Raw genomic sequence first — 26,309 nt, 5'->3', positions numbered from 1 at the left:
CGAGGTCTGTGAGAAATTTGAACTGAAACGCCCCCCAGGGGGCGATCTTTCAAGACCGCGAGTGACTTTGTTTTCACGCACAACACACACACACACACCAGGTGACAGACCTCCTCACTCTGAACAACTCTCTAAACCATTGATCATCCAGGAAAAAAAAGAGATAAAGACCAAACCACAGCAAAACAAACAAACAAACGAAAAAAGAGACAAAAACCCAACAAAAACATCTGCCTTTTCAAACCAACAAATCCAGGGGAGAGCGCGAACGCAGTCCCCCACTACCATAAATTATGCAGTCGAGATTCCCACATTTGGGGAATTCGCAGGGGTCAGCACGGCCGGAGTGCAATGGACGAGCCTCGCCCTGGGTGAACCACCTTCTTGATCATGGTGTCTCCCCTGCCAGGTAAGTATGAAGCTTTAGGCCGCCTGTCAGAGGAACCGCTTCCCTGTCTACCATCCTTATCAACGGTGACCCCCATCCCAAGCAAAGGAAGGGCGGGTGCCCTGCGTTGACCAAGCGTCTTCTTCTTCTCTTGCTTAATGGCGGATCGCAAACAACTTTTAGGTGCATCGCGCCACCCGCTGCACAGAAGTGTGTAACATCACGTCGTTTGAGCGTTCTTGTGTTCTATTTATTAGCCCAGAGTTTTTACCCCACCTCATTATCAGAAGACTCCAAAGACTTCAGATGGGCGTGCCGGGTGGGGAGACCTCAAGAAACGGGAAGCACGGCTTTGAACCCGACGTCACCGGCTCTGCTATTAGACACAAAAATAGGGAAAGCGCACCGTTCCTGGAAACACTGCAATACCAGGCCGATGCATGGAGTGGACGGAGCAAGCCCCGGCTCCAGCTCCCTGATCCAAAAATCAATTTAATATGCAGTCCCCGGGTAGGGGACGTATCAGATATTAAACTGATAAGAACAGATACTACACTTGATCTTAGCCAAAAGGCCGAGAAGCGATGCCGTTGTGAGGCGGCGGGGAGGAAGCCGGAAACAGCGGCGGCCACCTCGGCCGCGGGCGGTCGCAGAGCCCTGAAACGTCGGGGGACGGCAGTACCCACCCCCGCCCGCAACGTCACCGAGCCTCGCCCCGATCGGCCGGGCGGTGGCGCTGCAGCGATGGAGAGTACGGCATCGCTCGTAACTCCCAAACGGTTTGTCGCAGAGCCACGTGCCTCGTGTCATCGGAATCCTTGGCTCGAGCCGGACGAGAAGCAGGCCTCGGATTCGCTCGTCGCACTGACGAAATTTTCGGCTATTTTGGATTTCGTCGAAAACCTACTTTTGCAAACCAGCGCTAGGCATTTGGCCCAGTCCGACCCGGAGCAGTGCAGAAAGATTCCCTGGAGTCTGACTGTCAATAATGATCCAAAAAACCCGGAAATTTCCATTCACCCTGGCGAGGGGACCCCAAAACGTTGGAAGGTCGTGTGGCCGAGTTTGCTAAAATGGCTATAACTCCCGCAAGGAATGAGATCGGTTCACCCAAATCGGCACACCTGTGCAGGGGCTCGGTCTGTGGTCAGGTGTAAAGGGGCGCTGCGACTGGCCACTTGGTGGCGCTGTAAGGTCAAAAAAAATAGGAAAAGGATACAAAAAGGACAGCCAAACAAACACGCAAACAGCTACAGCTACGCAACGCTTAGTCCAAACAAAAAGCGAGGTCTGTGAGAAATTTGAACTGAAACGCCCCCCAGGGGGCGATCTTTCAAGACCGCGAGTGACTTTGTTTTCACGCACAACACACACACACACACCAGGTGACAGACCTCCTCACTCTGAACAACTCTCTAAACCATTGATCATCCAGGAAAAAAAAGAGATAAAGACCAAACCACAGCAAAACAAACAAACAAACGAAAAAAGAGACAAAAACCCAACAAAAACATCTGCCTTTTCAAACCAACAAATCCAGGGGAGAGCGCGAACGCAGTCCCCCACTACCATAAATTATGCAGTCGAGATTCCCACATTTGGGGAATTCGCAGGGGTCAGCACGGCCGGAGTGCAATGGACGAGCCTCGCCCTGGGTGAACCACCTTCTTGATCATGGTGTCTCCCCTGCCAGGTAAGTATGAAGCTTTAGGCCGCCTGTCAGAGGAACCGCTTCCCTGTCTACCATCCTTATCAACGGTGACCCCCATCCCAAGCAAAGGAAGGGCGGGTGCCCTGCGTTGACCAAGCGTCTTCTTCTTCTCTTGCTTAATGGCGGATCGCAAACAACTTTTAGGTGCATCGCGCCACCCGCTGCACAGAAGTGTGTAACATCACGTCGTTTGAGCGTTCTTGTGTTCTATTTATTAGCCCAGAGTTTTTACCCCACCTCATTATCAGAAGACTCCAAAGACTTCAGATGGGCGTGCCGGGTGGGGAGACCTCAAGAAACGGGAAGCACGGCTTTGAACCCGACGTCACCGGCTCTGCTATTAGACACAAAAATAGGGAAAGCGCACCGTTCCTGGAAACACTGCAATACCAGGCCGATGCATGGAGTGGACGGAGCAAGCCCCGGCTCCAGCTCCCTGATCCAAAAATCAATTTAATATGCAGTCCCCGGGTAGGGGACGTATCAGATATTAAACTGATAAGAACAGATACTACACTTGATCTTAGCCAAAAGGCCGAGAAGCGATGCCGTTGTGAGGCGGCGGGGAGGAAGCCGGAAACAGCGGCGGCCACCTCGGCCGCGGGCGGTCGCAGAGCCCTGAAACGTCGGGGGACGGCAGTACCCACCCCCGCCCGCAACGTCACCGAGCCTCGCCCCGATCGGCCGGGCGGTGGCGCTGCAGCGATGGAGAGTACGGCATCGCTCGTAACTCCCAAACGGTTTGTCGCAGAGCCACGTGCCTCGTGTCATCGGAATCCTTGGCTCGAGCCGGACGAGAAGCAGGCCTCGGATTCGCTCGTCGCACTGACGAAATTTTCGGCTATTTTGGATTTCGTCGAAAACCTACTTTTGCAAACCAGCGCTAGGCATTTGGCCCAGTCCGACCCGGAGCAGTGCAGAAAGATTCCCTGGAGTCTGACTGTCAATAATGATCCAAAAAACCCGGAAATTTCCATTCACCCTGGCGAGGGGACCCCAAAACGTTGGAAGGTCGTGTGGCCGAGTTTGCTAAAATGGCTATAACTCCCGCAAGGAATGAGATCGGTTCACCCAAATCGGCACACCTGTGCAGGGGCTCGGTCTGTGGTCAGGTGTAAAGGGGCGCTGCGACTGGCCACTTGGTGGCGCTGTAAGGTCAAAAAAAATAGGAAAAGGATACAAAAAGGACAGCCAAACAAACACGCAAACAGCTACAGCTACGCAACGCTTAGTCCAAACAAAAAGCGAGGTCTGTGAGAAATTTGAACTGAAACGCCCCCCAGGGGGCGATCTTTCAAGACCGCGAGTGACTTTGTTTTCACGCACAACACACACACACACACCAGGTGACAGACCTCCTCACTCTGAACAACTCTCTAAACCATTGATCATCCAGGAAAAAAAAGAGATAAAGACCAAACCACAGCAAAACAAACAAACAAACGAAAAAAGAGACAAAAACCCAACAAAAACATCTGCCTTTTCAAACCAACAAATCCAGGGGAGAGCGCGAACGCAGTCCCCCACTACCATAAATTATGCAGTCGAGATTCCCACATTTGGGGAATTCGCAGGGGTCAGCACGGCCGGAGTGCAATGGACGAGCCTCGCCCTGGGTGAACCACCTTCTTGATCATGGTGTCTCCCCTGCCAGGTAAGTATGAAGCTTTAGGCCGCCTGTCAGAGGAACCGCTTCCCTGTCTACCATCCTTATCAACGGTGACCCCCATCCCAAGCAAAGGAAGGGCGGGTGCCCTGCGTTGACCAAGCGTCTTCTTCTTCTCTTGCTTAATGGCGGATCGCAAACAACTTTTAGGTGCATCGCGCCACCCGCTGCACAGAAGTGTGTAACATCACGTCGTTTGAGCGTTCTTGTGTTCTATTTATTAGCCCAGAGTTTTTACCCCACCTCATTATCAGAAGACTCCAAAGACTTCAGATGGGCGTGCCGGGTGGGGAGACCTCAAGAAACGGGAAGCACGGCTTTGAACCCGACGTCACCGGCTCTGCTATTAGACACAAAAATAGGGAAAGCGCACCGTTCCTGGAAACACTGCAATACCAGGCCGATGCATGGAGTGGACGGAGCAAGCCCCGGCTCCAGCTCCCTGATCCAAAAATCAATTTAATATGCAGTCCCCGGGTAGGGGACGTATCAGATATTAAACTGATAAGAACAGATACTACACTTGATCTTAGCCAAAAGGCCGAGAAGCGATGCCGTTGTGAGGCGGCGGGGAGGAAGCCGGAAACAGCGGCGGCCACCTCGGCCGCGGGCGGTCGCAGAGCCCTGAAACGTCGGGGGACGGCAGTACCCACCCCCGCCCGCAACGTCACCGAGCCTCGCCCCGATCGGCCGGGCGGTGGCGCTGCAGCGATGGAGAGTACGGCATCGCTCGTAACTCCCAAACGGTTTGTCGCAGAGCCACGTGCCTCGTGTCATCGGAATCCTTGGCTCGAGCCGGACGAGAAGCAGTCCTCGGATTCGCTCGTCGCACTGACGAAATTTTCGTCTATTTTGGATTTCGTCGAAAACCTACTTTTGCAAACCAGCGCTAGGCATTTGGCCCAGTCCGACCCGGAGCAGTGCAGAAAGATTCCCTGGAGTCTGACTGTCAATAATGATCCAAAAAACCCGGAAATTTCCATTCACCCTGGCGAGGGGACCCCAAAACGTTGGAAGGTCGTGTGGCCGAGTTTGCTAAAATGGCTATAACTCCCGCAAGGAATGAGATCGGTTCACCCAAATCGGCACACCTGTGCAGGGGCTCGGTCTGTGGTCAGGTGTAAAGGGGCGCTGCGACTGGCCACTTGGTGGCGCTGTAAGGTCAAAAAAAATAGGAAAAGGATACAAAAAGGACAGCCAAACAAACACGCAAACAGCTACAGCTACGCAACGCTTAGTCCAAACAAAAAGCGAGGTCTGTGAGAAATTTGAACTGAAACGCCCCCCAGGGGGCGATCTTTCAAGACCGCGAGTGACTTTGTTTTCACGCACAACACACACACACACACCAGGTGACAGACCTCCTCACTCTGAACAACTCTCTAAACCATTGATCATCCAGGAAAAAAAAGAGATAAAGACCAAACCACAGCAAAACAAACAAACAAACGAAAAAAGAGACAAAAACCCAACAAAAACATCTGCCTTTTCAAACCAACAAATCCAGGGGAGAGCGCGAACGCAGTCCCCCACTACCATAAATTATGCAGTCGAGATTCCCACATTTGGGGAATTCGCAGGGGTCAGCACGGCCGGAGTGCAATGGACGAGCCTCGCCCTGGGTGAACCACCTTCTTGATCATGGTGTCTCCCCTGCCAGGTAAGTATGAAGCTTTAGGCCGCCTGTCAGAGGAACCGCTTCCCTGTCTACCATCCTTATCAACGGTGACCCCCATCCCAAGCAAAGGAAGGGCGGGTGCCCTGCGTTGACCAAGCGTCTTCTTCTTCTCTTGCTTAATGGCGGATCGCAAACAACTTTTAGGTGCATCGCGCCACCCGCTGCACAGAAGTGTGTAACATCACGTCGTTTGAGCGTTCTTGTGTTCTATTTATTAGCCCAGAGTTTTTACCCCACCTCATTATCAGAAGACTCCAAAGACTTCAGATGGGCGTGCCGGGTGGGGAGACCTCAAGAAACGGGAAGCACGGCTTTGAACCCGACGTCACCGGCTCTGCTATTAGACACAAAAATAGGGAAAGCGCACCGTTCCTGGAAACACTGCAATACCAGGCCGATGCATGGAGTGGACGGAGCAAGCCCCGGCTCCAGCTCCCTGATCCAAAAATCAATTTAATATGCAGTCCCCGGGTAGGGGACGTATCAGATATTAAACTGATAAGAACAGATACTACACTTGATCTTAGCCAAAAGGCCGAGAAGCGATGCCGTTGTGAGGCGGCGGGGAGGAAGCCGGAAACAGCGGCGGCCACCTCGGCCGCGGGCGGTCGCAGAGCCCTGAAACGTCGGGGGACGGCAGTACCCACCCCCGCCCGCAACGTCACCGAGCCTCGCCCCGATCGGCCGGGCGGTGGCGCTGCAGCGATGGAGAGTACGGCATCGCTCGTAACTCCCAAACGGTTTGTCGCAGAGCCACGTGCCTCGTGTCATCGGAATCCTTGGCTCGAGCCGGACGAGAAGCAGGCCTCGGATTCGCTCGTCGCACTGACGAAATTTTCGGCTATTTTGGATTTCGTCGAAAACCTACTTTTGCAAACCAGCGCTAGGCATTTGGCCCAGTCCGACCCGGAGCAGTGCAGAAAGATTCCCTGGAGTCTGACTGTCAATAATGATCCAAAAAACCCGGAAATTTCCATTCACCCTGGCGAGGGGACCCCAAAACGTTGGAAGGTCGTGTGGCCGAGTTTGCTAAAATGGCTATAACTCCCGCAAGGAATGAGATCGGTTCACCCAAATCGGCACACCTGTGCAGGGGCTCGGTCTGTGGTCAGGTGTAAAGGGGCGCTGCGACTGGCCACTTGGTGGCGCTGTAAGGTCAAAAAAAATAGGAAAAGGATACAAAAAGGACAGCCAAACAAACACGCAAACAGCTACAGCTACGCAACGCTTAGTCCAAACAAAAAGCGAGGTCTGTGAGAAATTTGAACTGAAACGCCCCCCAGGGGGCGATCTTTCAAGACCGCGAGTGACTTTGTTTTCACGCACAACACACACACACACACCAGGTGACAGACCTCCTCACTCTGAACAACTCTCTAAACCATTGATCATCCAGGAAAAAAAAGAGATAAAGACCAAACCACAGCAAAACAAACAAACAAACGAAAAAAGAGACAAAAACCCAACAAAAACATCTGCCTTTTCAAACCAACAAATCCAGGGGAGAGCGCGAACGCAGTCCCCCACTACCATAAATTATGCAGTCGAGATTCCCACATTTGGGGAATTCGCAGGGGTCAGCACGGCCGGAGTGCAATGGACGAGCCTCGCCCTGGGTGAACCACCTTCTTGATCATGGTGTCTCCCCTGCCAGGTAAGTATGAAGCTTTAGGCCGCCTGTCAGAGGAACCGCTTCCCTGTCTACCATCCTTATCAACGGTGACCCCCATCCCAAGCAAAGGAAGGGCGGGTGCCCTGCGTTGACCAAGCGTCTTCTTCTTCTCTTGCTTAATGGCGGATCGCAAACAACTTTTAGGTGCATCGCGCCGCCCGCTGCACAGAAGTGTGTAACATCACGTCGTTTGAGCGTTCTTGTGTTCTATTTATTAGCCCAGAGTTTTTACCCCACCTCATTATCAGAAGACTCCAAAGACTTCAGATGGGCGTGCCGGGTGGGGAGACCTCAAGAAACGGGAAGCACGGCTTTGAACCCGACGTCACCGGCTCTGCTATTAGACACAAAAATAGGGAAAGCGCACCGTTCCTGGAAACACTGCAATACCAGGCCGATGCATGGAGTGGACGGAGCAAGCCCCGGCTCCAGCTCCCTGATCCAAAAATCAATTTAATATGCAGTCCCCGGGTAGGGGACGTATCAGATATCAAACTGATAAGAACAGATACTACACTTGATCTTAGCCAAAAGGCCGAGAAGCGATGCCGTTGTGAGGCGGCGGGGAGGAAGCCGGAAACAGCGGCGGCCACCTCGGCCGCGGGCGGTCGCAGAGCCCTGAAACGTCGGGGGACGGCAGTACCCACCCCCGCCCGCAACGTCACCGAGCCTCGCCCCGATCGGCCGGGCGGTGGCGCTGCAGCGATGGAGAGTACGGCATCGCTCGTAACTCCCAAACGGTTTGTCGCAGAGCCACGTGCCTCGTGTCATCGGAATCCTTGGCTCGAGCCGGACGAGAAGCAGGCCTCGGATTCGCTCGTCGCACTGACGAAATTTTCGGCTATTTTGGATTTCGTCGAAAACCTACTTTTGCAAACCAGCGCTAGGCATTTGGCCCAGTCCGACCCGGAGCAGTGCAGAAAGATTCCCTGGAGTCTGACTGTCAATAATGATCCAAAAAACCCGGAAATTTCCATTCACCCTGGCGAGGGGACCCCAAAACGTTGGAAGGTCGTGTGGCCGAGTTTGCTAAAATGGCTATAACTCCCGCAAGGAATGAGATCGGTTCACCCAAATCGGCACACCTGTGCAGGGGCTCGGTCTGTGGTCAGGTGTAAAGGGGCGCTGCGACTGGCCACTTGGTGGCGCTGTAAGGTCAAAAAAAATAGGAAAAGGATACAAAAAGGACAGCCAAACAAACACGCAAACAGCTACAGCTACGCAACGCTTAGTCCAAACAAAAAGCGAGGTCTGTGAGAAATTTGAACTGAAACGCCCCCCAGGGGGCGATCTTTCAAGACCGCGAGTGACTTTGTTTTCACGCACAACACACACACACACACCAGGTGACAGACCTCCTCACTCTGAACAACTCTCTAAACCATTGATCATCCAGGAAAAAAAAGAGATAAAGACCAAACCACAGCAAAACAAACAAACAAACGAAAAAAGAGACAAAAACCCAACAAAAACATCTGCCTTTTCAAACCAACAAATCCAGGGGAGAGCGCGAACGCAGTCCCCCACTACCATAAATTATGCAGTCGAGATTCCCACATTTGGGGAATTCGCAGGGGTCAGCACGGCCGGAGTGCAATGGACGAGCCTCGCCCTGGGTGAACCACCTTCTTGATCATGGTGTCTCCCCTGCCAGGTAAGTATGAAGCTTTAGGCCGCCTGTCAGAGGAACCGCTTCCCTGTCTACCATCCTTATCAACGGTGACCCCCATCCCAAGCAAAGGAAGGGCGGGTGCCCTGCGTTGACCAAGCGTCTTCTTCTTCTCTTGCTTAATGGCGGATCGCAAACAACTTTTAGGTGCATCGCGCCACCCGCTGCACAGAAGTGTGTAACATCACGTCGTTTGAGCGTTCTTGTGTTCTATTTATTAGCCCAGAGTTTTTACCCCACCTCATTATCAGAAGACTCCAAAGACTTCAGATGGGCGTGCCGGGTGGGGAGACCTCAAGAAACGGGAAGCACGGCTTTGAACCCGACGTCACCGGCTCTGCTATTAGACACAAAAATAGGGAAAGCGCACCGTTCCTGGAAACACTGCAATACCAGGCCGATGCATGGAGTGGACGGAGCAAGCCCCGGCTCCAGCTCCCTGATCCAAAAATCAATTTAATATGCAGTCCCCGGGTAGGGGACGTATCAGATATTAAACTGATAAGAACAGATTTTTTTTCTTTCGAAAATGTTTTATTGTCACCATTTTCAAATAATTATTTTACACATACATTTTTTCTTTTAATACACATTTTAAAAACAAGCATGAATAAATAGAATAAATACACATGGTTTAAAAGGAAATACAATCTTGATAAAAAACCAGAGCAAAATATTCTTTTAAAACCATTGTGTTTGCTTGTTTTAAAAGTCCATGTCGTTGTGTGTGGTAAAATGTGTGTGTGTTAAAAAATAAATAAAATGAAATACAGATTTAAAATGACCACAAGCATCTTATGCAACAAAACACAATAAAACCAACAATTAAAAGTCCTTAAAAGTCATCTCTTGTGTAAGACCGGGGGTGAGTCCTTATCAAGCATTGTCATCACCCCACTCTCCAGAACAGGCCAGTGCGATGTTATTGCCTGGGCTCAGCGGAGATCCCCTCTCCTCCGGCCCGCTGGCCCGCTGTTCCCGTAGCCAGAGTGGTGAGGGTGCATCTACGGGCGGCCAGGGACGGTGGCGGCCGGGACCCTCCCCGTGCGACCCCGGCCCCCTCGTCCGAATATCGTCGCCCGGTACCCCTGCAGCATTGATGTTACCTTTAGCTCGCATGCATGGAGGGGTACCGTAACGCGCTTCCCCACCAGCAGATTTCTGGTGGCCCAGATGGCATCCTTGATGACGTTAAGGGTGAGCCAGAGCGAGGTAAATTCCTGTGCTGTCATGTCCTTCAAGCCCCGGCCCACCCCAAGGATGGCGAGCTGGTACCCTATCTGGGCCCCACCTGCTGGTAGGCACGGGAAATACAGGGGGCCGGTCTTGGCCCACAGGTCCCTTGCAGCGCCGCACTCCCAGAGCAGATGCCGCACGGTCTCCGGGGAGTTGCATCCGGACCGTGGGCATATCGGATTTTTGGCCATGCCTCTGGAGTGCATAACCGCCCTGACCGGGAGGATCTCATGAGCCACCATCCACGCTAAGTCCTTGTGCCTGTTCTGGAGAGCGGGGTGAGAGGCGTTCCTCCAAACTTTTTTGGCCTCACATAATGTGAGGCCTGGAACTGGACTCACCGGTACCCGGTCCTGCACAAGAGAGACAAGATGCCTGTGGTTAGTTAAAATAGTGACTTCTTGATTCTCTAAAAGGTATTTCTTTAAAAACTTTTTAATAAAACTGTACTCATTGGGCAAGTTAAAAGACACTGGGCGTTTTAAATCGACAGGTAAAATCTTCAGAGTCCTCAGGTACGACCCCATCCAAAATCGTGTCATCGCAGCTGTTTTGTTTTCTTTGGATGGGGTCATGGCATATTTAAAATGCAGGGCGGTGAAACGGCTGCCTAAAAACAGGAGGGGGTCTGGGAGGCCTTTTCCACCATTTGCTGGTCTCTTCTTGATGATTTCTCTCTTTAAGCGCTCCCACTTGGACCCCCACAGGAAGTAAAACACCGCCCTCTCCAGTTCTGCCAGGAAACTTCGTGGGGGACTAAAAACAGAGCAGACAAGTAAAATCAGAGTTAAAATCACAGATTTAAAAATTAAAACCTTGCCTTCAAACGTCATCTGTCTTAGTCCCCAAAAACCCAGTTTTTGTCTAACTTTCCCTAACATGTCAGTCCAGTTCTCCCGTCCCCCTCCCTCTTTGTCAAATTTAACCCCTAAAATCTTAAAATTTGTGTCCTTAAAATTCACGTCCAGTTTCCCTGTGTCTACTCCGTCCCACGGCCCGAAGAGCTGGGCCTCGGACTTACTTCTGTTCAGCTTGGCGCCCGAGGCCCGACCGTACCAGTCAGTCAAGTCCATTGCTCTTCGTATAGATAAAACGTCCGTGGCTAAAAGAGTTACATCATCCATGTATAAAACACAGGTCGCCGTCAGTCCTCCCGTCCCAGGAACGTCTAGTCCTTTGATCCATTTATCCCTTCTCAAGATCTGTGCCAGTGGCTCGATGCAGGCCACATACAGAAGAGGAGATAAAGGACATCCCTGACGGACACCGCTGTGGATGTTTACAGCTTTGGAAAGATGCCCATTTACAAGGATTTTGCTGACTAGGCCCTTGTACAGCAGTCCCACCCAGGCTATAAACCTTTCTGGAAAACCCATTTTTTGCAGTACCTGAAAAAGGAACTGGTGCGAGACTCTGTCAAATGCTTTTTCAAAATCTAAATTTAGAACTGCAAGCCGAAAATTTCTGTCTCTCGCATAACAGATGGCGTCTCTAATCAGCACTAGGCTGTCTGTTATCTTTCTTCCAGGCACAGCACACGCTTGATCTGGGTGGATCACGTCCTCTAAAACAGTCGACATACGTGTTGCTAAAAGTTTGCTAAAAATCTTGCAGTCCACATTTAGAAGTGTAATTGGTCTCCAGTTTTTTAGGTCAGTCCTGTCCCCTTTTTTGTGCAGTAATGAAACTATCCCTATCCTAAAGCTGTCTGGTAATGTGTCAAGCGTCTCAAAGTCATTAAAAACAGCCAACAACTCGTGTGCTAAAATATCCCAAAACTCAAGATAAAACTCTAGGGGGAGTCCATCTGCTCCTGGGGACCTCCCCCTTTTAAAACCTTTAAGAGCTTTATACATTTCTAAAACGTTAAAATCTTGGGATAAAAGCTTATTTTGGCTATTGACTTTCTTGTTTAAAAAATTTAAAACTTCTCTCATGGTGTCTTCGTGTACATCTTTTTTACTGTATAAAACCTCATAAAAGTGTTCTACATTCTTTAAAATCTCTTCTGTTGTAGATGCCTCCCTCCCTCCTACCTTAACCATGGATATTGCCCCTCCCTTTGTTATTATCTTTTTAAAAAAATATCGTGTACACTTTTCACCTTCTTCTATTTCTCTTTCTTTGCTTCTTAAAATGACGCCTTTACTTAGGATACTGGATAAAACTGACATCTCTTTTTTGACCTCTGCAATCTCTACGCTAAAATCAAAACCATCGTTTAAAAGATTAAAATATCTTTGTAGTCTTTTTTGCAACCCCATCATGCGTCTCTTTTCCCTGTTCTTTTTCTGTTTCCCTGCCTTTCTAAAAAACTGTCTTGTCCTTTCCTTTACCATGTCCCACCACTGTGCACGTGAGTCGTAAAAGTCTTGGAGGGTCTGCCATTGGCTGAACTGCTCCCTGTATTCACTGACTAACTTCTCGTCCTCTAACAGGGAACAGTTCAGTTTCCACAGCCCTCCACCTACAGTCACACCAGTGGGGAGTGAAAGGGTGCAAGATAGCATTAAGTGATCTGAAAAGAAGAGTGGGGTCAATGTAGCATCGGTTGGCGGGCAGTCTCTTGTAAAAAGGTAGTCGATTCGAGAGGCTTTGGTGCCATCACCACTGAACCAGGTGAAGCCCTCCTCTCTTTGATGCATTTTTTTAAAACAGTCAACTAACCTAAAATCTCGGACTAAACTCTGTAATAAAACCGATGTCTTATCAACCTTAAAATCATCACCTACCCTCTTCCTGTCAGTTTTAGATAAAACACAATTAAAATCCCCTGCTACCACTAGGGGAGCCCTACCTAGCATGTGGGGTTGCAGGTCTTCTAAAAGCTCATACCTGTCATTTTTCTCTGTAAAACCATACACATTTAAAACATTAAAATCCTTACCTAAAAAAGTCAGATTTGCTAAAATTGCCCGCCCATCCCTCACCACAGTGCTGCCCTTCACCAAGATATTGGGGTTGTTTATTAAAATGGCAACACCGTCGTTTTTGTTAAAATTGGACCCACTCCAAATGGAAGGCCTTAGGGTCCACATTTCTTCCCATTTCCTGTAAGTTGATAAAAAAGGCAAACCACATTCTTGTAATAAAAACACATCTGACTTTAAAATTTTTAGGTAGGATAAAATGCTCTGTGCTCTCACATTGCTCTTCACACTTCTCACATTAATTGTGGAGATGGTGAGAGCCATGAGCAGTATGGTTAAAAGGGCGGTATAAGACATTTTAAAAGAAACAATACAAAAGACTACAAAAATACAATTAAAATCATATTAAGTCTTGTTTCACTTTCCCTTTCTTTTTCCCAGAGGAACTGGGATCAAGAGAGAAAGTGCTCGACCCCTCAGGTGCTACAGAGAGACCCTCTTGTAGCTCCTTTGGTGACGATGTTTTTAGCTTGAAGTGCAAAAAAGACACCTCATTTGGGGACTCTAGGGGCCACATACGTTCTTGATCTTCTGAACCAGAACTATCAAGTCGTTGTGCTGCCCTAGCTTTTTTCTCCTCTGTTTCAAACAGAGGAGATCCCGCGGGTCTCTTTTGCACTTGAGCACTTGGGAGTGAACAATCGTTTTCACTCCCACTACTAGCCTCCGAGACGGTTTTTAGGGAGGAAGCCGTTTCCTCCTCTTCCTCCTCCATTTCGCCTCCATTTTCCTCTTGTTGGGGAGTGGCTTCCTCCCTCTGTTCGTTTGACTCCGCCCCTGTGGCCGCCCCACTTCCTCCTTCCTGTCCAATCCCTGAGGTTGGCGGGAGATTTGAATCTCCCGCCAAAACCTCAGGACCCGCCTCCTCGTTAGTTTGCTGTTCCGGTGGGGCGGCCATTTTGTTGCCTTTCAGTTTGTTGGCAAAACTTTTAGGGCAATCTCTGTAGAGATGGGTTAATTCACCACAGAGGTTGCACTTTCTGCCATTTTGACACTCTTCAAAAGTGTGCCCAATTTCTCTGCACTTCCTGCACACTACTTCCTGACATGCCTCAGCAAGATGTCCAAGTTTGCCACACTTGCGACAAAGCTTGGGCATCCCTTGATAGTGAATGTAGCCTCTGTTCTCACCCAACACAATCATAGAAGGTATGTGACTCAGGCCATGGTAGCTGTTGGGATCTGCCCATTGTTTGATGGGCACTCTCCACGCACAGCTCCAGATGCCATCCTCATCTAAAACCTTGACTGGTTGTCCTCGAACAGAGCAATATCTTGCCAACCACACCGCTATGTCCTCCCCACTCACAGTTTCATTAAACATCCTAACAATCACCACTTTCAGTGAATTGTCAGTCAGTTTTTCCACTGTGAACATGGAGAAATTGGCTTTACATATTTCAAACCGAGACCAGAAAGTGTTCAGCAAAGAAGCAGATGCAAAACTTACATCAAATCCACGATTCAGGGGCAGAGTCATCAAACAGTTAATTTCCATCGCCTTGAATTCCAATAGCTGTTGGATGTACTTCCTAGAGAAGTCCAACCTGGACATACTCAGGAGAGTGCCATCCTCTTTTTTCTTGAAGTTAAAACGCACGCTGTGGTGCCTCCTCACGCCGGCACGAGCAGCCGACATGGCGGAGGCACCACTAGCACGTTGCGGCTAAAAGCAAACAATAAATTACACAATAAATAAGTTAAAACACCTTACCTTAAAACAAGAAGATTCCCCCGAGAAAACGGGTCGTCGCCGAGTAAAAGCCGCTTGTCTCTGTACCTCCTGAAGGATGGGGGCGCTGTGTGACAAGCCACACACAGGCCCAAAAGGTCCCGCAAGAGGCGATCGCTGTCACTGCCGTCTGACCAGACACTAGATCTTAGCCAAAAGGCCGAGAAGCGATGCCGTTGTGAGGCGGCGGGGAGGAAGCCGGAAACAGCGGCGGCCACCTCGGCCGCGGGCGGTCGCAGAGCCCTGAAACGTCGGGGGACGGCAGTACCCACCCCCGCCCGCAACGTCACCGAGCCTCGCCCCGATCGGCCGGGCGGTGGCGCTGCAGCGATGGAGAGTACGGCATCGCTCGTAACTCCCAAACGGTTTGTCGCAGAGCCACGTGCCTCGTGTCATCGGAATCCTTGGCTCGAGCCGGACGAGAAGCAGGCCTCGGATTCGCTCGTCGCACTGACGAAATTTTCGGCTATTTTGGATTTCGTCGAAAACCTACTTTTGCAAACCAGCGCTAGGCATTTGGCCCAGTCCGACCCGGAGCAGTGCAGAAAGATTCCCTGGAGTCTGACTGTCAATAATGATCCAAAAAACCCGGAAATTTCCATTCACCCTGGCGAGGGGACCCCAAAACGTTGGAAGGTCGTGTGGCCGAGTTTGCTAAAATGGCTATAACTCCCGCAAGGAATGAGATCGGTTCACCCAAATCGGCACACCTGTGCAGGGGCTCGGTCTGTGGTCAGGTGTAAAGGGGCGCTGCGACTGGCCACTTGGTGGCGCTGTAAGGTCAAAAAAAATAGGAAAAGGATACAAAAAGGACAGCCAAACAAACACGCAAACAGCTACAGCTACGCAACGCTTAGTCCAAACAAAAAGCGAGGTCTGTGAGAAATTTGAACTGAAACGCCCCCCAGGGGGCGATCTTTCAAGACCGCGAGTGACTTTGTTTTCACGCACAACACACACACACACACCAGGTGACAGACCTCCTCACTCTGAACAACTCTCTAAACCATTGATCATCCAGGAAAAAAAAGAGATAAAGACCAAACCACAGCAAAACAAACAAACAAACGAAAAAAGAGACAAAAACCCAACAAAAACATCTGCCTTTTCAAACCAACAAATCCAGGGGAGAGCGCGAACGCAGTCCCCCACTACCATAAATTATGCAGTCGAGATTCCCACATTTGGGGAATTCGCAGGGGTCAGCACGGCCGGAGTGCAATGGACGAGCCTCGCCCTGGGTGAACCACCTTCTTGATCATGGTGTCTCCCCTGCCAGGTAAGTATGAAGCTTTAGGCCGCCTGTCAGAGGAACCGCTTCCCTGTCTACCATCCTTATCAACGGTGACCCCCATCCCAAGCAAAGGAAGGGCGGGTGCCCTGCGTTGACCAAGCGTCTTCTTCTTCTCTTGCTTAATGGCGGATCGCAAACAACTTTTAGGTGCATCGCGCCGCCCGCTGCACAGAAGTGTGTAACATCACGTCGTTTGAGCGTTCTTGTGTTCTATTTATTAGCCCAGAGTTTTTACCCCACCTCATTATCAGAAGACTCCAAAGACTTCAGATGGGCGTGCCGGGTGGGGAGACCTCAAGAAACGGGAAGCACGGCTTTGAACCCGACGTCACCGGCTCTGCTATTAGACACAAAAATAGGGAAAGCGCACCGTTCCTGGAAACACTGCAATACCAGGCCGATGCATGGAGTGGACGGAGCAAGCCCCGGCTCCAGCTCCCTGATCCAAAAATCAATTTAATATGCAGTCCCCGGGTAGGGGACGTATCAGATATCAAACTGATAAGAACAGATACTACACTTGATCTTAGCCAAAAGGCCGAGAAGCGATGCCGTTGTGAGGCGGCGGGGAGGAAGCCGGAAACAGCGGCGGCCACCTCGGCCGCGGGCGGTCGCAGAGCCCTGAAACGTCGGGGGACGGCAGTACCCACCCCCGCCCGCAACGTCACCGAGCCTCGCCCCGATCGGCCGGGCGGTGGCGCTGCAGCGATGGAGAGTACGGCATCGCTCGTAACTCCCAAACGGTTTGTCGCAGAGCCACGTGCCTCGTGTCATCGGAATCCTTGGCTCGAGCCGGACGAGAAGCAGGCCTCGGATTCGCTCGTCGCACTGACGAAATTTTCGGCTATTTTGGATTTCGTCGAAAACCTACTTTTGCAAACCAGCGCTAGGCATTTGGCCCAGTCCGACCCGGAGCAGTGCAGAAAGATTCCCTGGAGTCTGACTGTCAATAATGATCCAAAAAACCCGGAAATTTCCATTCACCCTGGCGAGGGGACCCCAAAACGTTGGAAGGTCGTGTGGCCGAGTTTGCTAAAATGGCTATAACTCCCGCAAGGAATGAGATCGGTTCACCCAAATCGGCACACCTGTGCAGGGGCTCGGTCTGTGGTCAGGTGTAAAGGGGCGCTGCGACTGGCCACTTGGTGGCGCTGTAAGGTCAAAAAAAATAGGAAAAGGATACAAAAAGGACAGCCAAACAAACACGCAAACAGCTACAGCTACGCAACGCTTAGTCCAAACAAAAAGCGAGGTCTGTGAGAAATTTGAACTGAAACGCCCCCCAGGGGGCGATCTTTCAAGACCGCGAGTGACTTTGTTTTCACGCACAACACACACACACACACCAGGTGACAGACCTCCTCACTCTGAACAACTCTCTAAACCATTGATCATCCAGGAAAAAAAAGAGATAAAGACCAAACCACAGCAAAACAAACAAACAAACGAAAAAAGAGACAAAAACCCAACAAAAACATCTGCCTTTTCAAACCAACAAATCCAGGGGAGAGCGCGAACGCAGTCCCCCACTACCATAAATTATGCAGTCGAGATTCCCACATTTGGGGAATTCGCAGGGGTCAGCACGGCCGGAGTGCAATGGACGAGCCTCGCCCTGGGTGAACCACCTTCTTGATCATGGTGTCTCCCCTGCCAGGTAAGTATGAAGCTTTAGGCCGCCTGTCAGAGGAACCGCTTCCCTGTCTACCATCCTTATCAACGGTGACCCCCATCCCAAGCAAAGGAAGGGCGGGTGCCCTGCGTTGACCAAGCGTCTTCTTCTTCTCTTGCTTAATGGCGGATCGCAAACAACTTTTAGGTGCATCGCGCCGCCCGCTGCACAGAAGTGTGTAACATCACGTCGTTTGAGCGTTCTTGTGTTCTATTTATTAGCCCAGAGTTTTTACCCCACCTCATTATCAGAAGACTCCAAAGACTTCAGATGGGCGTGCCGGGTGGGGAGACCTCAAGAAACGGGAAGCACGGCTTTGAACCCGACGTCACCGGCTCTGCTATTAGACACAAAAATAGGGAAAGCGCACCGTTCCTGGAAACACTGCAATACCAGGCCGATGCATGGAGTGGACGGAGCAAGCCCCGGCTCCAGCTCCCTGATCCAAAAATCAATTTAATATGCAGTCCCCGGGTAGGGGACGTATCAGATATCAAACTGATAAGAACAGATACTACACTTGATCTTAGCCAAAAGGCCGAGAAGCGATGCCGTTGTGAGGCGGCGGGGAGGAAGCCGGAAACAGCGGCGGCCACCTCGGCCGCGGGCGGTCGCAGAGCCCTGAAACGTCGGGGGACGGCAGTACCCACCCCCGCCCGCAACGTCACCGAGCCTCGCCCCGATCGGCCGGGCGGTGGCGCTGCAGCGATGGAGAGTACGGCATCGCTCGTAACTCCCAAACGGTTTGTCGCAGAGCCACGTGCCTCGTGTCATCGGAATCCTTGGCTCGAGCCGGACGAGAAGCAGGCCTCGGATTCGCTCGTCGCACTGACGAAATTTTCGGCTATTTTGGATTTCGTCGAAAACCTACTTTTGCAAACCAGCGCTAGGCATTTGGCCCAGTCCGACCCGGAGCAGTGCAGAAAGATTCCCTGGAGTCTGACTGTCAATAATGATCCAAAAAACCCGGAAATTTCCATTCACCCTGGCGAGGGGACCCCAAAACGTTGGAAGGTCGTGTGGCCGAGTTTGCTAAAATGGCTATAACTCCCGCAAGGAATGAGATCGGTTCACCCAAATCGGCACACCTGTGCAGGGGCTCGGTCTGTGGTCAGGTGTAAAGGGGCGCTGCGACTGGCCACTTGGTGGCGCTGTAAGGTCAAAAAAAATAGGAAAAGGATACAAAAAGGACAGCCAAACAAACACGCAAACAGCTACAGCTACGCAACGCTTAGTCCAAACAAAAAGCGAGGTCTGTGAGAAATTTGAACTGAAACGCCCCCCAGGGGGCGATCTTTCAAGACCGCGAGTGACTTTGTTTTCACGCACAACACACACACACACACCAGGTGACAGACCTCCTCACTCTGAACAACTCTCTAAACCATTGATCATCCAGGAAAAAAAAGAGATAAAGACCAAACCACAGCAAAACAAACAAACAAACGAAAAAAGAGACAAAAACCCAACAAAAACATCTGCCTTTTCAAACCAACAAATCCAGGGGAGAGCGCGAACGCAGTCCCCCACTACCATAAATTATGCAGTCGAGATTCCCACATTTGGGGAATTCGCAGGGGTCAGCACGGCCGGAGTGCAATGGACGAGCCTCGCCCTGGGTGAACCACCTTCTTGATCATGGTGTCTCCCCTGCCAGGTAAGTATGAAGCTTTAGGCCGCCTGTCAGAGGAACCGCTTCCCTGTCTACCATCCTTATCAACGGTGACCCCCATCCCAAGCAAAGGAAGGGCGGGTGCCCTGCGTTGACCAAGCGTCTTCTTCTTCTCTTGCTTAATGGCGGATCGCAAACAACTTTTAGGTGCATCGCGCCACCCGCTGCACAGAAGTGTGTAACATCACGTCGTTTGAGCGTTCTTGTGTTCTATTTATTAGCCCAGAGTTTTTACCCCACCTCATTATCAGAAGACTCCAAAGACTTCAGATGGGCGTGCCGGGTGGGGAGACCTCAAGAAACGGGAAGCACGGCTTTGAACCCGACGTCACCGGCTCTGCTATTAGACACAAAAATAGGGAAAGCGCACCGTTCCTGGAAACACTGCAATACCAGGCCGATGCATGGAGTGGACGGAGCAAGCCCCGGCTCCAGCTCCCTGATCCAAAAATCAATTTAATATGCAGTCCCCGGGTAGGGGACGTATCAGATATTAAACTGATAAGAACAGATACTACACTTGATCTTAGCCAAAAGGCCGAGAAGCGATGCCGTTGTGAGGCGGCGGGGAGGAAGCCGGAAACAGCGGCGGCCACCTCGGCCGCGGGCGGTCGCAGAGCCCTGAAACGTCGGGGGACGGCAGTACCCACCCCCGCCCGCAACGTCACCGAGCCTCGCCCCGATCGGCCGGGCGGTGGCGCTGCAGCGATGGAGAGTACGGCATCGCTCGTAACTCCCAAACGGTTTGTCGCAGAGCCACGTGCCTCGTGTCATCGGAATCCTTGGCTCGAGCCGGACGAGAAGCAGGCCTCGGATTCGCTCGTCGCACTGACGAAATTTTCGGCTATTTTGGATTTCGTCGAAAACCTACTTTTGCAAACCAGCGCTAGGCATTTGGCCCAGTCCGACCCGGAGCAGTGCAGAAAGATTCCCTGGAGTCTGACTGTCAATAATGATCCAAAAAACCCGGAAATTTCCATTCACCCTGGCGAGGGGACCCCAAAACGTTGGAAGGTCGTGTGGCCGAGTTTGCTAAAATGGCTATAACTCCCGCAAGGAATGAGATCGGTTCACCCAAATCGGCACACCTGTGCAGGGGCTCGGTCTGTGGTCAGGTGTAAAGGGGCGCTGCGACTGGCCACTTGGTGGCGCTGTAAGGTCAAAAAAAATAGGAAAAGGATACAAAAAGGACAGCCAAACAAACACGCAAACAGCTACAGCTACGCAACGCTTAGTCCAAACAAAAAGCGAGGTCTGTGAGAAATTTGAACTGAAACGCCCCCCAGGGGGCGATCTTTCAAGACCGCGAGTGACTTTGTTTTCACGCACAACACACACACACACACCAGGTGACAGACCTCCTCACTCTGAACAACTCTCTAAACCATTGATCATCCAGGAAAAAAAAGAGATAAAGACCAAACCACAGCAAAACAAACAAACAAACGAAAAAAGAGACAAAAACCCAACAAAAACATCTGCCTTTTCAAACCAACAAATCCAGGGGAGAGCGCGAACGCAGTCCCCCACTACCATAAATTATGCAGTCGAGATTCCCACATTTGGGGAATTCGCAGGGGTCAGCACGGCCGGAGTGCAATGGACGAGCCTCGCCCTGGGTGAACCACCTTCTTGATCATGGTGTCTCCCCTGCCAGGTAAGTATGAAGCTTTAGGCCGCCTGTCAGAGGAACCGCTTCCCTGTCTACCATCCTTATCAACGGTGACCCCCATCCCAAGCAAAGGAAGGGCGGGTGCCCTGCGTTGACCAAGCGTCTTCTTCTTCTCTTGCTTAATGGCGGATCGCAAACAACTTTTAGGTGCATCGCGCCACCCGCTGCACAGAAGTGTGTAACATCACGTCGTTTGAGCGTTCTTGTGTTCTATTTATTAGCCCAGAGTTTTTACCCCACCTCATTATCAGAAGACTCCAAAGACTTCAGATGGGCGTGCCGGGTGGGGAGACCTCAAGAAACGGGAAGCACGGCTTTGAACCCGACGTCACCGGCTCTGCTATTAGACACAAAAATAGGGAAAGCGCACCGTTCCTGGAAACACTGCAATACCAGGCCGATGCATGGAGTGGACGGAGCAAGCCCCGGCTCCAGCTCCCTGATCCAAAAATCAATTTAATATGCAGTCCCCGGGTAGGGGACGTATCAGATATCAAACTGATAAGAACAGATACTACACTTGATCTTAGCCAAAAGGCCGAGAAGCGATGCCGTTGTGAGGCGGCGGGGAGGAAGCCGGAAACAGCGGCGGCCACCTCGGCCGCGGGCGGTCGCAGAGCCCTGAAACGTCGGGGGACGGCAGTACCCACCCCCGCCCGCAACGTCACCGAGCCTCGCCCCGATCGGCCGGGCGGTGGCGCTGCAGCGATGGAGAGTACGGCATCGCTCGTAACTCCCAAACGGTTTGTCGCAGAGCCACGTGCCTCGTGTCATCGGAATCCTTGGCTCGAGCCGGACGAGAAGCAGGCCTCGGATTCGCTCGTCGCACTGACGAAATTTTCGGCTATTTTGGATTTCGTCGAAAACCTACTTTTGCAAACCAGCGCTAGGCATTTGGCCCAGTCCGACCCGGAGCAGTGCAGAAAGATTCCCTGGAGTCTGACTGTCAATAATGATCCAAAAAACCCGGAAATTTCCATTCACCCTGGCGAGGGGACCCCAAAACGTTGGAAGGTCGTGTGGCCGAGTTTGCTAAAATGGCTATAACTCCCGCAAGGAATGAGATCGGTTCACCCAAATCGGCACACCTGTGCAGGGGCTCGGTCTGTGGTCAGGTGTAAAGGGGCGCTGCGACTGGCCACTTGGTGGCGCTGTAAGGTCAAAAAAAATAGGAAAAGGATACAAAAAGGACAGCCAAACAAACACGCAAACAGCTACAGCTACGCAACGCTTAGTCCAAACAAAAAGCGAGGTCTGTGAGAAATTTGAACTGAAACGCCCCCCAGGGGGCGATCTTTCAAGACCGCGAGTGACTTTGTTTTCACGCACAACACACACACACACACCAGGTGACAGACCTCCTCACTCTGAACAACTCTCTAAACCATTGATCATCCAGGAAAAAAAAGAGATAAAGACCAAACCACAGCAAAACAAACAAACAAACGAAAAAAGTGACAAAAACCCAACAAAAACATCTGCCTTTTCAAACCAACAAATCCAGGGGAGAGCGCGAACGCAGTCCCCCACTACCATAAATTATGCAGTCGAGATTCCCACATTTGGGGAATTCGCAGGGGTCAGCACGGCCGGAGTGCAATGGACGAGCCTCGCCCTGGGTGAACCACCTTCTTGATCATGGTGTCTCCCCTGCCAGGTAAGTATGAAGCTTTAGGCCGCCTGTCAGAGGAACCGCTTCCCTGTCTACCATCCTTATCAACGGTGACCCCCATCCCAAGCAAAGGAAGGGCGGGTGCCCTGCGTTGACCAAGCGTCTTCTTCTTCTCTTGCTTAATGGCGGATCGCAAACAACTTTTAGGTGCATCGCGCCACCCGCTGCACAGAAGTGTGTAACATCACGTCGTTTGAGCGTTCTTGTGTTCTATTTATTAGCCCAGAGTTTTTACCCCACCTCATTATCAGAAGACTCCAAAGACTTCAGATGGGCGTGCCGGGTGGGGAGACCTCAAGAAACGGGAAGCACGGCTTTGAACCCGACGTCACCGGCTCTGCTATTAGACACAAAAATAGGGAAAGCGCACCGTTCCTGGAAACACTGCAATACCAGGCCGATGCATGGAGTGGACGGAGCAAGCCCCGGCTCCAGCTCCCTGATCCAAAAATCAATTTAATATGCAGTCCCCGGGTAGGGGACGTATCAGATATTAAACTGATAAGAACAGATACTACACTTGATCTTAGCCAAAAGGCCGAGAAGCGATGCCGTTGTGAGGCGGCGGGGAGGAAGCCGGAAACAGCGGCGGCCACCTCGGCCGCGGGCGGTCGCAGAGCCCTGAAACGTCGGGGGACGGCAGTACCCACCCCCGCCCGCAACGTCACCGAGCCTCGCCCCGATCGGCCGGGCGGTGGCGCTGCAGCGATGGAGAGTACGGCATCGCTCGTAACTCCCAAACGGTTTGTCGCAGAGCCACGTGCCTCGTGTCATCGGAATCCTTGGCTCGAGCCGGACGAGAAGCAGGCCTCGGATTCGCTCGTCGCACTGACGAAATTTTCGGCTATTTTGGATTTCGTCGAAAACCTACTTTTGCAAACCAGCGCTAGGCATTTGGCCCAGTCCGACCCGGAGCAGTGCAGAAAGATTCCCTGGAGTCTGACTGTCAATAATGATCCAAAAAACCCGGAAATTTCCATTCACCCTGGCGAGGGGACCCCAAAACGTTGGAAGGTCGTGTGGCCGAGTTTGCTAAAATGGCTATAACTCCCGCAAGGAATGAGATCGGTTCACCCAAATCGGCACACCTGTGCAGGGGCTCGGTCTGTGGTCAGGTGTAAAGGGGCGCTGCGACTGGCCACTTGGTGGCGCTGTAAGGTCAAAAAAAATAGGAAAAGGATACAAAAAGGACAGCCAAACAAACACGCAAACAGCTACAGCTACGCAACGCTTAGTCCAAACAAAAAGCGAGGTCTGTGAGAAATTTGAACTGAAACGCCCCCCAGGGGGCGATCTTTCAAGACCGCGAGTGACTTTGTTTTCACGCACAACACACACACACACACCAGGTGACAGACCTCCTCACTCTGAACAACTCTCTAAACCATTGATCATCCAGGAAAAAAAAGAGATAAAGACCAAACCACAGCAAAACAAACAAACAAACGAAAAAAGAGACAAAAACCCAACAAAAACATCTGCCTTTTCAAACCAACAAATCCAGGGGAGAGCGCGAACGCAGTCCCCCACTACCATAAATTATGCAGTCGAGATTCCCACATTTGGGGAATTCGCAGGGGTCAGCACGGCCGGAGTGCAATGGACGAGCCTCGCCCTGGGTGAACCACCTTCTTGATCATGGTGTCTCCCCTGCCAGGTAAGTATGAAGCTTTAGGCCGCCTGTCAGAGGAACCGCTTCCCTGTCTACCATCCTTATCAACGGTGACCCCCATCCCAAGCAAAGGAAGGGCGGGTGCCCTGCGTTGACCAAGCGTCTTCTTCTTCTCTTGCTTAATGGCGGATCGCAAACAACTTTTAGGTGCATCGCGCCACCCGCTGCACAGAAGTGTGTAACATCACGTCGTTTGAGCGTTCTTGTGTTCTATTTATTAGCCCAGAGTTTTTACCCCACCTCATTATCAGAAGACTCCAAAGACTTCAGATGGGCGTGCCGGGTGGGGAGACCTCAAGAAACGGGAAGCACGGCTTTGAACCCGACGTCACCGGCTCTGCTATTAGACACAAAAATAGGGAAAGCGCACCGTTCCTGGAAACACTGCAATACCAGGCCGATGCATGGAGTGGACGGAGCAAGCCCCGGCTCCAGCTCCCTGATCCAAAAATCAATTTAATATGCAGTCCCCGGGTAGGGGACGTATCAGATATTAAACTGATAAGAACAGATACTACACTTGATCTTAGCCAAAAGGCCGAGAAGCGATGCCGTTGTGAGGCGGCGGGGAGGAAGCCGGAAACAGCGGCGGCCACCTCGGCCGCGGGCGGTCGCAGAGCCCTGAAACGTCGGGGGACGGCAGTACCCACCCCCGCCCGCAACGTCACCGAGCCTCGCCCCGATCGGCCGGGCGGTGGCGCTGCAGCGATGGAGAGTACGGCATCGCTCGTAACTCCCAAACGGTTTGTCGCAGAGCCACGTGCCTCGTGTCATCGGAATCCTTGGCTCGAGCCGGACGAGAAGCAGGCCTCGGATTCGCTCGTCGCACTGACGAAATTTTCGGCTATTTTGGATTTCGTCGAAAACCTACTTTTGCAAACCAGCGCTAGGCATTTGGCCCAGTCCGACCCGGAGCAGTGCAGAAAGATTCCCTGGAGTCTGACTGTCAATAATGATCCAAAAAACCCGGAAATTTCCATTCACCCTGGCGAGGGGACCCCAAAACGTTGGAAGGTCGTGTGGCCGAGTTTGCTAAAATGGCTATAACTCCCGCAAGGAATGAGATCGGTTCACCCAAATCGGCACACCTGTGCAGGGGCTCGGTCTGTGGTCAGGTGTAAAGGGGCGCTGCGACTGGCCACTTGGTGGCGCTGTAAGGTCAAAAAAAATAGGAAAAGGATACAAAAAGGACAGCCAAACAAACACGCAAACAGCTACAGCTACGCAACGCTTAGTCCAAACAAAAAGCGAGGTCTGTGAGAAATTTGAACTGAAACGCCCCCCAGGGGGCGATCTTTCAAGACCGCGAGTGACTTTGTTTTCACGCACAACACACACACACACACACCAGGTGACAGACCTCCTCACTCTGAACAACTCTCTAAACCATTGATCATCCAGGAAAAAAAAGAGATAAAGACCAAACCACAGCAAAACAAACAAACAAACGAAAAAAGAGACAAAAACCCAACAAAAACATCTGCCTTTTCAAACCAACAAATCCAGGGGAGAGCGCGAACGCAGTGCCCCACTACCATAAATTATGCAGTCGAGATTCCCACATTTGGGGAATTCGCAGGGGTCAGCACGGCCGGAGTGCAATGGACGAGTCTCGCCCTGGGTGAACCACCTTCTTGATCATGGTGTCTCCCCTGCCAGGTAAGTATGAAGCTTTAGGCCGCCTGTCAGAGGAACCGCTTCCCTGTCTACCATCCTTATCAACGGTGACCCCCATCCCAAGCAAAGGAAGGGCGGGTGCCCTGCGTTGACCAAGCGTCTTCTTCTTCTCTTGCTTAATGGCGGATCGCAAACAACTTTTAGGTGCATCGCGCCACCCGCTGCACAGAAGTGTGTAACATCACGTCGTTTGAGCGTTCTTGTGTTCTATTTATTAGCCCAGAGTTTTTACCCCACCTCATTATCAGAAGACTCCAAAGACTTCAGATGGGCGTGCCGGGTGGGGAGACCTCAAG

General features: G+C 51.5%; 24 non-coding genes and 1 pseudogene across 24 annotated transcripts; all 25 read right to left on the bottom strand.

The window, feature by feature from the left end:
- Window positions 1–253: 253 nt before the first annotated feature.
- Window positions 254–417, bottom strand: LOC141310653 (U1 spliceosomal RNA). The gene has a single exon (XR_012348132.1). It is a non-coding gene; the product is annotated as a U1 spliceosomal RNA (small nuclear RNA).
- Window positions 418–783: 366 nt separating this feature from the next.
- LOC141310869 (U2 spliceosomal RNA) lies at window positions 784–974 on the bottom strand. Its single transcript, XR_012348346.1, has one exon. It is a non-coding gene; the product is annotated as a U2 spliceosomal RNA (small nuclear RNA).
- A 951-nt stretch (window positions 975–1,925) lies between these two features.
- Window positions 1,926–2,089, bottom strand: LOC141310652 (U1 spliceosomal RNA). Its single transcript, XR_012348131.1, has one exon. It is a non-coding gene; the product is annotated as a U1 spliceosomal RNA (small nuclear RNA).
- A 366-nt stretch (window positions 2,090–2,455) lies between these two features.
- LOC141310868 (U2 spliceosomal RNA) lies at window positions 2,456–2,646 on the bottom strand. The gene has a single exon (XR_012348345.1). It is a non-coding gene; the product is annotated as a U2 spliceosomal RNA (small nuclear RNA).
- Window positions 2,647–3,597: 951 nt separating this feature from the next.
- On the bottom strand, window positions 3,598–3,761 carry LOC141310651 (U1 spliceosomal RNA). Its single transcript, XR_012348129.1, has one exon. It is a non-coding gene; the product is annotated as a U1 spliceosomal RNA (small nuclear RNA).
- Window positions 3,762–4,127: 366 nt separating this feature from the next.
- On the bottom strand, window positions 4,128–4,318 carry LOC141310866 (U2 spliceosomal RNA). Its single transcript, XR_012348344.1, has one exon. It is a non-coding gene; the product is annotated as a U2 spliceosomal RNA (small nuclear RNA).
- Window positions 4,319–5,269: 951 nt separating this feature from the next.
- On the bottom strand, window positions 5,270–5,433 carry LOC141310649 (U1 spliceosomal RNA). Its single transcript, XR_012348127.1, has one exon. It is a non-coding gene; the product is annotated as a U1 spliceosomal RNA (small nuclear RNA).
- Window positions 5,434–5,799: 366 nt separating this feature from the next.
- On the bottom strand, window positions 5,800–5,990 carry LOC141310865 (U2 spliceosomal RNA). Its single transcript, XR_012348343.1, has one exon. It is a non-coding gene; the product is annotated as a U2 spliceosomal RNA (small nuclear RNA).
- A 951-nt stretch (window positions 5,991–6,941) lies between these two features.
- On the bottom strand, window positions 6,942–7,105 carry LOC141310648 (U1 spliceosomal RNA). Its single transcript, XR_012348126.1, has one exon. It is a non-coding gene; the product is annotated as a U1 spliceosomal RNA (small nuclear RNA).
- A 366-nt stretch (window positions 7,106–7,471) lies between these two features.
- LOC141310961 (U2 spliceosomal RNA) lies at window positions 7,472–7,662 on the bottom strand. Its single transcript, XR_012348436.1, has one exon. It is a non-coding gene; the product is annotated as a U2 spliceosomal RNA (small nuclear RNA).
- A 951-nt stretch (window positions 7,663–8,613) lies between these two features.
- Window positions 8,614–8,777, bottom strand: LOC141310647 (U1 spliceosomal RNA). Its single transcript, XR_012348125.1, has one exon. It is a non-coding gene; the product is annotated as a U1 spliceosomal RNA (small nuclear RNA).
- A 366-nt stretch (window positions 8,778–9,143) lies between these two features.
- LOC141310997 (U2 spliceosomal RNA) lies at window positions 9,144–9,319 on the bottom strand (annotated as a pseudogene).
- A 6,486-nt stretch (window positions 9,320–15,805) lies between these two features.
- On the bottom strand, window positions 15,806–15,969 carry LOC141310645 (U1 spliceosomal RNA). The gene has a single exon (XR_012348124.1). It is a non-coding gene; the product is annotated as a U1 spliceosomal RNA (small nuclear RNA).
- A 366-nt stretch (window positions 15,970–16,335) lies between these two features.
- Window positions 16,336–16,526, bottom strand: LOC141310960 (U2 spliceosomal RNA). Its single transcript, XR_012348435.1, has one exon. It is a non-coding gene; the product is annotated as a U2 spliceosomal RNA (small nuclear RNA).
- A 951-nt stretch (window positions 16,527–17,477) lies between these two features.
- LOC141310644 (U1 spliceosomal RNA) lies at window positions 17,478–17,641 on the bottom strand. The gene has a single exon (XR_012348123.1). It is a non-coding gene; the product is annotated as a U1 spliceosomal RNA (small nuclear RNA).
- Window positions 17,642–18,007: 366 nt separating this feature from the next.
- Window positions 18,008–18,198, bottom strand: LOC141310958 (U2 spliceosomal RNA). Its single transcript, XR_012348433.1, has one exon. It is a non-coding gene; the product is annotated as a U2 spliceosomal RNA (small nuclear RNA).
- A 951-nt stretch (window positions 18,199–19,149) lies between these two features.
- On the bottom strand, window positions 19,150–19,313 carry LOC141310643 (U1 spliceosomal RNA). The gene has a single exon (XR_012348122.1). It is a non-coding gene; the product is annotated as a U1 spliceosomal RNA (small nuclear RNA).
- Window positions 19,314–19,679: 366 nt separating this feature from the next.
- On the bottom strand, window positions 19,680–19,870 carry LOC141310864 (U2 spliceosomal RNA). Its single transcript, XR_012348342.1, has one exon. It is a non-coding gene; the product is annotated as a U2 spliceosomal RNA (small nuclear RNA).
- Window positions 19,871–20,821: 951 nt separating this feature from the next.
- LOC141310642 (U1 spliceosomal RNA) lies at window positions 20,822–20,985 on the bottom strand. Its single transcript, XR_012348121.1, has one exon. It is a non-coding gene; the product is annotated as a U1 spliceosomal RNA (small nuclear RNA).
- Window positions 20,986–21,351: 366 nt separating this feature from the next.
- Window positions 21,352–21,542, bottom strand: LOC141310956 (U2 spliceosomal RNA). The gene has a single exon (XR_012348432.1). It is a non-coding gene; the product is annotated as a U2 spliceosomal RNA (small nuclear RNA).
- A 951-nt stretch (window positions 21,543–22,493) lies between these two features.
- Window positions 22,494–22,657, bottom strand: LOC141310641 (U1 spliceosomal RNA). Its single transcript, XR_012348120.1, has one exon. It is a non-coding gene; the product is annotated as a U1 spliceosomal RNA (small nuclear RNA).
- Window positions 22,658–23,023: 366 nt separating this feature from the next.
- On the bottom strand, window positions 23,024–23,214 carry LOC141310863 (U2 spliceosomal RNA). Its single transcript, XR_012348341.1, has one exon. It is a non-coding gene; the product is annotated as a U2 spliceosomal RNA (small nuclear RNA).
- A 951-nt stretch (window positions 23,215–24,165) lies between these two features.
- LOC141310640 (U1 spliceosomal RNA) lies at window positions 24,166–24,329 on the bottom strand. The gene has a single exon (XR_012348118.1). It is a non-coding gene; the product is annotated as a U1 spliceosomal RNA (small nuclear RNA).
- Window positions 24,330–24,695: 366 nt separating this feature from the next.
- On the bottom strand, window positions 24,696–24,886 carry LOC141310862 (U2 spliceosomal RNA). The gene has a single exon (XR_012348340.1). It is a non-coding gene; the product is annotated as a U2 spliceosomal RNA (small nuclear RNA).
- Window positions 24,887–25,839: 953 nt separating this feature from the next.
- LOC141310760 (U1 spliceosomal RNA) lies at window positions 25,840–26,003 on the bottom strand. The gene has a single exon (XR_012348237.1). It is a non-coding gene; the product is annotated as a U1 spliceosomal RNA (small nuclear RNA).
- Window positions 26,004–26,309: the final 306 nt, after the last annotated feature.

This window comes from Garra rufa, unplaced genomic scaffold, assembly GCF_049309525.1.
Source record: "Garra rufa unplaced genomic scaffold, GarRuf1.0 hap1_unplaced_003, whole genome shotgun sequence".
In the NCBI taxonomy this organism is placed as follows: domain Eukaryota; kingdom Metazoa; phylum Chordata; class Actinopteri; order Cypriniformes; family Cyprinidae; genus Garra; species Garra rufa.
Note: the sequence above shows the minus strand (reverse complement) of the source record. Positions and strands in the feature narration are given on the sequence as shown.